The following is a 10,881-nucleotide window of genomic DNA, read 5'->3' on the forward strand; positions in this document are numbered from 1 at the left end:
ATGTTCAATGCCATATTCATATAGTTCCCTATAAGCCCTCTTTCACTGTATCCCAAAACTGTGATAAGTTGTATTTTCATCTTTATTTAACTAAAAATATATTTTTTAAAAAATTACTCTTGAGATTTTTTTTCTTTAGCCCAGGTGCTGTTTAGAAGTATGTTGTTTAAACTCCAAGTATTTGGGGGATTTTCAGTCATCTTCCTCCTGTTATAATTTACAGTTTAATTCCTCTCTGTTCTGAGAGCGGTACTCTATGACTTCTACTCTTTTGAATTTGCTAAGGTGTGTGTTATAGCCCAGAATGTGGTCCATCTTGGCAAAATCTCCATGTGGACTGAGAAGAATGTGGACTGTGCTGTGTTGGATGGAGCTGGCTGTAGACGTCAATCACATCCTGTTGATTGAAGGTGCTGTTGAGTTTAACCCTGCACTTAGACTGATCTTCTACCTGCCATGGGTTAAAGTTTCAAACTATAATAGTGGATCCATATAATTCTGGTTCTACCCCTTCTTCCTCTCATCGTCTTTTGCTAATTGTTCGGTGCATACCCACTAAAGGTCGTTGCATCCTCTGGAGAATTGACCTCTTTATCATTTTGTAACTTCCTTCTTCATCTCTGACAACTTCCCTTGCTCCAAAATCTGCTTCGACTGAAATTAAGACATTTCTCTTGTCTTCTTTTGATAGTGTTAGCATGGTGCATCTTTCTCCACATCTTTACTTTTAATCTCTATGCCTTTACATTTAAAGAGGCTTTTTTTTTTTTAGATAAGATAGAACTAGCTCTGGTTTTCCCATCACTCTGGTAATCTTGGTCTTTATTTGGTGTATCCAGACAGCTGATGTTTAAAGTGATCACTGATAAAGCTGGACTAATATCTATCATATTTGCTATTGTTTTTTATTTCTTATCCTTGTTCTTTGTCCCTATTTTGTCTTCACACTTTTTCTTCCCTTTGGGGATTTTGATTGGGCATTTTGTGTAATTCTATTTGCTACTTACCTTAAGGCCAGAAAGCAAAAGATAGGGAAGGGAAGGGCCTAAGGTTCCACTCTCCCCTTCAAGAACACACGCCCAGTGACCCAAGACCTCCCTGAAGGTCCACTCCTCAAGGTCCCACCACCTTGCAATAGCACTACCTGCTGGACACGGAGTCTGTGACACCTGGCTTTTGGTGGACGTTCCACGTTGAAACCAGAGCGACCTTTGGTTTTCTGAAGTGTGACTATGACATGCCTCGGTGGATTTGTTTGGGGTATTTCTCCCACATGGTGTTCTCTGAGCTTCCTGGAACTGTGATTTGGTGACATTAACTTTGGGATTCATTGTTGCTTCAAATATTGCTTTTGCTCCTGACTCTCTTTTCCCTCTAGAGTTCTCGCTGCACATGTGACACCTTCATAGTTATCCTACAGCATGCTTCTCTTTGGTTCTCCATTTGGGAAATTTACATTAATATACCTTAAGTTCAGAGATTTTCCTCCGTAGTTTTCAGTCTATTAGTGCCCCCCATCGAGGGCATTTTTCTTTCTTTTACAACATTTTTATCTCTAACACTTCTTTTTGATTTTTCCATCTTTCTGATTGCATTACCCATCTGTTCTTGCATGTTATTTTTTTCCATTTAAGCCTTTAGCATATTAATAATAATCTTGAAATATTATTTGCTATCACTTGAAAGTCCCTCCAAAATTCATACTGAAATTTAATTGTCATTGTGATGAGGAGATGAGACATCTAAACGGTTGTTAGGTCATGAAAATATCAACCTAATAAATGAGACAAAGCTGTTATCACAGAAGTTGAGTTAGTTATAAAAGAGGCATTTGGCCTGATCTCTTGCCATGTGTTGCCTTCTATCATGTTATGATACATCAGAAAGGTCCTCACTAGATGCCATCTCTCAATCTTGGACTTACTGGCTTCAGAACCATAAGCCAAAAATTTTTTTTTCTTATAATTTGTCCAGTCTGTGCATTCTGTTACAGTGGCAGAAAAAAAAACTAAACCACTAAAACTTAAATCTGATAATTCTAATATCCCTGCAATATCTGACTCTGATTCTGAAGTTTTTTTCACTCTATTCAAAGTGTGTGTGTGTGTGTGTGTGTGTGTGTGCCTCTTTTTCCGCTTGGTGTACTTTGACATTAAATGATAGACATGATGTTGTAGGGAGGGGTGTTCACTGTGCAGGCCTGGTAGAGGTTAGAGGTTTGGAGATAAAGCTCATAAGTAGTGTGGGGGTACACCTGTGCCTATGAGGGGTCCCTGGAGTTTTTGATCCTCAAACTTCACCATCCTAAGCCTCCAGCAACTTGTCAATTACAGTTCAGTTTTTCCTAAGCATGTGGATTCCTGCTATGTTGAGTCAGGACTCTTTGTACCCACTGGTCTCTCTCTCCTTTGAGGAACATAAGTCTGCCTGTGACCTAATTTTTCTAATGGATTTAAGAGTTGATTTTTAGTCCTTCCACTTTTTTTTTTTTACGTTTTGCTAAGAAGAGTGGCAATTTCTAAGCTGCTTACATGTTGGACCAGAAAATCTGAGCTCTTATTTTAAAAAGGAATTCCTCCTGGTCAGCAGTCCAGGGTTCAGCCGGGGTGAGCCTATTGGCAAGTCAAGTATCGACTGAAAACCTGACCATTAACTCTATTAGCATAGCCACATTCAAACAGTACTTCAGAAGTGAGTAGAGATCATTTGAAATAAACTAGACTTGCATAACAAACAGCACCAAAGGAGAGCAGAGGGAAGATTCAGCTCATTTTAATACTGGCAAAAGAGACAGTAAAAAATAAGTGTTGGATGTTTTGTGAATTTGGTTCACCGAAGGATAATAACTGAAGCAATCTGCTGCCAGGATGTAAAGGAAGGAAACCAAACACAAACATTAGCACCCAAACCACTTTCCAGATCGTGAGGTGCCAGGAGGCCCTGCAAAGTGGACCTGAAGGTGGAGTCAAATGAGGGGAAGGTGTGGGCTGGGGGTAAACATGCAAACCCAAGCATTTGAGAAGTTTGGGGGTCAAGGACCTGAGGCTTCTCCCATGACCTATCACTGTTCTGTACAAATCAATACGGTTGGCAAATCAGCCACAGCAAGCAGGTTCCGGTGACTTCTCTCCTTTGGCCTGTTGACATCTCCCAAAAGACTGGACCTTACCCTGGGGAACCCATTCTTTTGCAGGGTGAGCTGAGGAGAGAAGTGAGGACGGCAGCCACTGGGGGACCCACGGTGGACAGGACACTCCTGCTCTTCTAGGGAGGAAACAGCACAGGACAGGGACTGTGGGGTGGAGGTTGTTTACAGTATGTCTGTGACCCTGTCTCATGAGGTTCCTGGGTGGAGGGTACAACTTCTCTGTCTCCAGTGTCTCATGAGCACCTGTTTTGAGCTGAATGTTTGTGTCACAAAATTCACATGTTGAAGTTCTAATTACTAATTTGCAGGTGGGACTTTGGGGAGGTAAATGGGCTCAGTAAAGTTATGAGGGTGGGGCCCCCATGATGGGATTAGTGACTTTATAAGAAGAGGAACCAGGACTTGCTCTCTCCATTGTGTCTTCACACAGTAAAAAGGCAGCCACCTGCCACCAGGAAGAGAGCTCTCACCAGGGATCCTAGACTTCCCAAACTCCAGAACTGTGAGAAACACTTGTCTGTGGTTCAGGCTGCACATCTATGGTATTTTGTTACAGCAGCAGAAGCTGTAACAAGCGGACTAAACATCAGTTTTGTTCTGTCTTTGGGAGCCCCCTGGAGTTCATGTCAATATGAGTCTTCGACTCTGTGAGCTGCTTGGATGGGTGGCTGCAGCTGCTACCATAGCAACTGTGTCTGGGCCTCTGACCACGCAACGCCACCTACAGACTGTGTTTCGACTCAACCTCGGCCTCCTCCACCAGATGCCTAGGAGCACGGCTTCCTCACTCCGATTCTCCTTCTCTGCAAGCAGTCGGATATGGCAGGGTGTTGAGGAAATAGAGTAGGAAAGGAAGCAGAAGTCTGGAAAACTCAGAGTTGACCCATCTGTTCATTTGCAAATGAACAGATTTTGAATCTAGCTTGGTTTTAAAAGTCTAGAACTTGGCGACTCTGCAGAGGAAATATTCTATAGGGTCAGTCTAGCTTGCCTTGTCCACTTCCCTTACACACCTTCTGCACACCACTAACACCCCGTGGCTGCTAAGATATGAGAAAACACTCTCTGAAATCATTCTTGTGATCAAAATTAAACGTCTTGTTGCAATCTGGAGAGGAAAGTAACAGAGTGGAGTCAGCCCCTGTGAGAACTGACCGTCCAGCCCTTCCCACATACGGTGACCTGGGTCGGGGAGGAACAACGTGACATGTGACACGTTGGCAACAGACCTACTGAGACACTCCAGGGATGGAAACCAAAGAAGAACATTAAATATTTGAATTCTGGGCAATTTTTAATCCCCAGCTGTGAAGGGACAGGAGAGCAAACACTGTCTATAGAACCAAGGGCACATTCCTGGGGGCCCCAAGAATGCCACACAGTTCTTCTGGTTGCTGCTGATTCGCAGCGGAAGCCTCTCCCACAGGTGGCTCCAGTCACACCTGCCTCTGGAGAGGGGCCATAAAGAGGCCAACATTTTTCTGCTGTAAGCCTCGCAGTCACACAATGACACTTTTATGGAGATGTCTGTCACTGTGTTTATCTTATACTGTGACTTCTATCAAGATGAGAGCCAAAAGGGAATCCTAGCATTCCTCGAGCCCACAATTGAGAGCAGGTGTGTACCACTCCAAAAAAAAAAAAAAAAAGAAAAAGAAAGAAAGAAAAAAATAAATTCCACAAGTTCACTTTGTTTTACAAAAAAATTACTCACCTAAATTCTGACCTGAAGGAATTAGGTCATGTTTGTTCTTGGAGACAGCGTCACTGGAGGGTACAGAGCACCTGGGTCCCATGGCCTCAATGCATCTTCATGAGGTCTCTGTTGCTGGCAACAGCTTCATGTGGCCATGTCCCCACCCAGTTCCATAAGGAGGCCGGGGGTGTCTGCTGTGCCCTGAGCTGTACTCAGTGGTGGTGTTGGCTCTCACAATCCCAACACACACGTTTCAGAACACTTCCAACAATCCTGTCACCAGGCATTCCTGACACAGCCCAGCATTCTCTTAGGTCAACAATCACTGCTAAGCAAGAAGTGACTGTCTCATGCCTTGGGTGCATTTGCTACTATTGTTTTCAGAAGAAAATGCAGGAAATGTGCTAGCAAAATTGGGAAAGACTGGCAAATTAAAAGGTTAGAAAATTACAAAAATATGTAAATTAATATATATGAATTACTTTATATACAGTTAATAAAAGCAATCACACCTGCCTCCAAGGATATCTAAGGGTAAGGTCTTTCATTAGACGAGTGTTGGGGACCAGTGGGGCAGGAGAAGGTGTTGAAGAGAAACTGCACAGACAGGCAGAAGAGATTCTACAATACTGATACAAAATCCAGGCAAAGTAGCACAAAAAATAAATTACCCATTTATCTCATTAATGAAAGTTGATGCAAACATTCTGAATGAAACAATGGAACTTTTAAAGAACAGCGAACCATAACTAGGTAGGGCTGTTGCAAGAATCCAAAGACGGTTCAATCCCAATGATTCTCTGCATAATTCATTCTATCTTGTTACCAAAGAAGAAATAATAAGAAATAATAATACATCTGACAAAGTTTAATCCATGTTTATATCATAAACACTTAACAGTAGAAGAATACAGTCTTCTGATTAGAAATATAGCTACTTGCACACTAAACCAGAAGGCAGCATTGTACTTAACAATGAAGCTCTCAAATGCTGCTTAGAATGCTGTTGAAGCAAGGGATGAGAAAAGGATGTTTTTCATCCCAGTATTAGTTGGGCCTGTTGGAATGTGTTCACCAAAAAATAATGGGAAAAAGAAAAAGGTGACATTTCAAAAATGGAAAGTCTGAACCAATATTATTTCAAAAGTTATGATTAAGTGAATGGATCATTCAAGAGTATTTTCTGAAAAACTAGTGGCAACATTATGAACTTTCAGCAGGAAACCAGGCCCAAAACCTAAAATGGGTTAGTCAGTCTCTATCATAAAGCATAATAATGAAAGATTCCATCAATAATAACAACCAAAACAATAATCCCAAGAAACAATTTTAAAAAGAAATATGCAGAACACATCTAAGAAAATTCTTAAACTTTATTAGGAGATGTAAGAGTCCAATAATTGGAAATGTTATGTCTTAGTCTTGCAAAACAAAACTCAAAAATCTAACAATATCAATGTCATAAAAATCAACTATAAATTTGATGTAATTAACTAGATTTAAAATGTCAAGATAACTTTTCATAAGTTGACAATCTGATCTTAAAGTTGAAATAAAATAAGTGCATGAGAATACTCAGGAAAACCCTGGGGTGGAAAATAGAAGAGTTGGAGGGATAAGCCTCGTCAGCCACTGTAAAGTGTGAAGCCCTTCCCACTGGGCAGCAATGAAGAGTGCCCTTTGTGTCCAGGCACAGGGTCCTGGTGGCGACATGGCTCGTCATGGTCCAGAAAGTGCCATCTTCAGTCCAAGCCCTGGGAACGGATGTGGTGTCAGTCCCAGTAGGGACCCCAATGAGCCTGGGATTCTCACACTCTCAGACTCTCGCATTACCCTTCGGCCCCTCACGAATGTACCTACTTCGGGGTGCATTTCTAAACAGGTGACTTGCAGCACACAGACCTCATTCCCGTGGGACCCTCCTAGCAATACCTACATTGATGAAAAAATCACTTCCCTATTGATTTCCTAGACCAAGAAAATTGAAGGGAAGAGTAATGACAGTATTTCGTGGGGACAGTGATCGACTGTAACACTTCTTACTCCTTAGCCTCCCAATGAATTTTTTATTACTAAACTTTATTTTTAGAACAGTTTTAGTTTTACAAGAAAATTGAGCAGAAAGGATGCAGAGTTGGCATCTCCCCTCTCTCCCACCCCATGCCCTGCCCCACCTGAATTCCTCCATTACTAACATCTTGAATTATTGGGGTATGTGGATGATCTTTTCAATATTAAAGCTAGACATGGAGGGAGGCACCATCTCTTCTGACACAGAGCCACCTGGGACTGCTTACACAGTCTCCTCGTGAGTCTTCAACTCCTCAAATCCTTAGCTAATAATAATATTCTCATGTATTTAGTTGTTCATCTAAAAGTCTAATAGTTTATAATATTATTTTTTATATCTAGCAATAAAAGAAAGAGTCTCATGGGGAAAGGAAAGTGTTTATTACAGACCACACTGATCAGGAGGAAAGTCATGCTATTTGTAGCGTCTTTCTTGTCTGCAACCTCTCTTCCCTCTGTGCATGTTTTGCTGTGAAGAGAGGAGGAAGGGAGCGTTAGACAGAAATGGTGAGCAGCCACATTCCTGTGCGGGGTGCCCAGGACCCAGGACTCCCAGGACCGCCCAGGAGCAGATCCGAGAGATGGGAGCCACTGTGCAAAGCAGCCAGCTCCTTGACCGACCACCAACAGGGAGCAAGAGACACTGTGGGAAGAAGAGGTAATGGAGTCAGGGGACAGAGACTTCCCTCCAGAAAGGAAGCTCTTCTCCTAAAGAGAGACACCTGGAGCGAGTTGCTGGCCCGTGTCTCAAGGAGGTGCTTGTGGCATGAGTCTGGGAAGGAAGGCCCTGGTCCAACCATAAAGGAGCGGCTGGCTGGCGCTGTGGGCATCTGCAGACCCAGGGCTGCAGAAGGGAATGCTGGTCCGTCCTCTCACCCATTCTGTAAACGCCCAAGCACGAAGCGTTTATTGGGCATTACTAGGATCAAAAAGGCATAGCTACACCTAAAAATACATCATGAGCTAGTGGAGAAGAAGACCCAGTCAGAGCACAGGGTGGTGGATGCAATTCCAGAGAGGCCCGCGTGCAGGTCATCCCAAGGACAGGGAAAGACAAGAAAGCTGCCCTTAGGGTGAGCTGGGGCGGGAGTACTGAGGGCCAGCAGCTGGGCCAGGAGCTGGACGAGACTCTTCATGCAAACCGGAGGCAGAGCCAGGGACCCAGACAGGGACCACGCGGCTTCAGGGAGGTGCTCAGGCACCACAGCGTCCAGGAGCTGAGACTTCATCCTGCAGGTGAGCAGGGCCCTCGAGCTGGCGAGGACTTGTGTCAGAACTCGTGACAGAGCCTTTGAGGGAACAAGATGACTCTGTGGGGAGACACCAAGCCCAGCAGGCTGAGCTGAGCAGACCACGCAGAGACAGGGCAGAGCCAGGAACGTGTCAGAGGAAGGACGAGAAGAACTGGGTCACGGGAGGAAGGGAGGAGGTCTAGATGGATCTGCTTCAGGCCGGGTGCCTGGAGGATGAGTGGACACAGGAGGGGTGTGTTCCCAAGGGAAAACCCCGTTCTGAGCTTTATAAGGAACATTCTGGTGGGGGTGTCTAGCAAGCAGTGGTTCACTGTAGCCTGGGATTCCAGTGGAGCAACCAGGCCACCAGGTGAGGGGCGTCACCTGGGGGTGTCTGGGGCAGGATAAGAAGTCAATGAGCAGAAGAGCAAGGTCAGACCTTGGTGATTGTCACCACTGGGGGACAGTAGGAAGGTGAGGGACCTGAGAAGAGCAGGAAGAAGGCTTGGCCAGAGAGGAGAGCTAGTGGAGGGGACAAAATCCCAGAGGCCAGAGGATGTCAGGAAAGGAGTGGTCACCAGCATCCCACAGGGCCAGGAGGCTCAGCAGAGGAAGGGGGATGCAGGCGGGGGAGGCGTCCAGGAGGAGGTCACCACGCGGGGAGAGGTTGGTGTGTAGCAGAGGAGTGACGAGGGCCTGGTGCAGCAAATGGGGACAGCTTTTCTTAAAAGACAGGATGAGAAGGGAACACAGAGACTAAGGGAACGCTAGGGACAAGCTCATGCAGGGGGGGACATTGTCCGGGCAGTGCCCACAGTTCCCGGACTCTGTCCTTGGAATGCTCCTACTCACTGGCCTTCACTGTGTCTCCCGAAGCTGCTCATGCCGCTTTCCCTTCGTCCTTGGACACAGTGTGGTCCCACCCACCTGTTCCCAGCTAAGGTCACCCAAGGCAGCAGTGGGCTTTCTTGTTCCAGTCCTCATGCTATAAACAGAGCCCTCTTCCTGGTCTATTTAGTGCTGGTTTAGGCATGTCTGTGGCCTTGTGGATGCTGTTACTGTTTAAAACGGCCCAAGTGTAGTTCTGCCTAGTGCTGCCAGGCAGGGAGGTTGCCTTATGGAGAATGTGCCTTATGGAGAAACGCACGTGTTGATAACCTCCTTTCAGCCCATGAGTTCAATGTTAATGAGTCAAGAAAATACGCTACCTGAGGCATCTAGGCAGAAACACACATACAAGGTCACATACTCAACTGCTGAGGAACAGGTGACCAGAGGCTCAACAGCACCTAAACCCATGTTGCCCATAGGAGCAATAACTCAGCGTTTGCTAATTCAGTGTTCACAACAGCTGTAGACAGTAACTCCAGTGGATGGTGAGAATCGCCTGCACCTGGTGAAGTGGTTGGTGGGAGTGTGCAGCCATCGACTATCAGAGCAGAGCATAGGAGGAGTGGCCCATGTCCAGCTTCCGCCTCTGGATCCTGGGCTGGATCTTCCCCATCTTCTTGAGGCACCTGGCTCCCTTCAGTGGGTGGGCTCCCAGGTGAGATCATGGGAGGACGTGCTCACTGATGAGTCTGATCCCTGAATATTGAAATCACTCATCAAGCCACGGGTGGCCCAGCCTTTAGGGGCCAGCCCCCCTATGTGGCTGATGGTGGGCAGGCAAGTTGCCAACTCTGCCCGTCACAGCTCTGCCTTCTAGTTGGCAAAGACACATCTGGTTCCACCCAACACAAAACAGATGTCCCTTAAACAAGCAGTCCTTGACGTTCTGCCCTTGTATGCCATTCTAAACATGGAGGCAGATAATTACAGGAAGGAAGAACGGATTTGGAGACCAGCCTGGGAAGCCGGATCCCCATCCCAGCACCTGAGCAGGGTGCCTAAGTGCTCTGCTTCCTCATCTGTAACGTGGGGTGGCAAAATAAGCCTCCTCTGCAGTGCTGCCCGGCGTGTACAGCAGGCAGCGTGTGAGGACCCCACACAGACCTGGTACACCCAAGGGCGCAGCACTGGGCGCAGGCGTGCATGTGATGAGCACTCACTGTGTAAATGGATGAACGGGGCTGATTCTGTGCCCCACGCACTCTGACCATGGCCTCACAGAGCTGCTGCTTTGCAGCACCTGGGCATTGTGCTGGTCCCCACCACAGCCGGTGGGGAAGGTGTGCCAGCCACATGTCACCACCTGGTACTGAGGGTCTCTGGCCACAGCGTTACTGATAAATCAGAACAGTTCCAGCTACAGACCCCAAGAAAGTGCAGCACTCTCAAATAGATCCCTTCAACAGGAGAGCTGGGGCCTGGTTTTCCATATTTCCTACTGTTGAGTTCAAATTTTAAAATTTCTGAACTATTTTATTAAATACTGCATTTCACCATCTATTTATGTATTAAATCATTTTTAGCTACCTGAAAGAATACTAGAATAGTTTATTAAATTACAGAAACACTCAGCTCCTGTTTTAATCCAGGGACTGGGTCAGGCTCTGGGGATTTCATGATAAATGAGCCATTTCTCAGGCCCCAGAGAGTTCCCCAGAGGAAAAACTTTACTGGCAATTTGAAAATAGCAATCTTGTTTTCGGTCAGGCGTTCCTTCATTCCTTCCGCTCACCCTGACCAATTATGATACTCTGTTCTTAGCATCGTGACACTGACACAGCTACTGTCAATAATTTTATGTGGACATGTAGTATTTCTACTTGCTCTGAAACTAAAATAACTAA

The sequence above is a fragment of the Marmota flaviventris genome, chromosome 11 (genome assembly GCF_047511675.1).
Source record: "Marmota flaviventris isolate mMarFla1 chromosome 11, mMarFla1.hap1, whole genome shotgun sequence".
NCBI classification, from domain to species: Eukaryota; Metazoa; Chordata; class Mammalia; order Rodentia; family Sciuridae; genus Marmota; species Marmota flaviventris.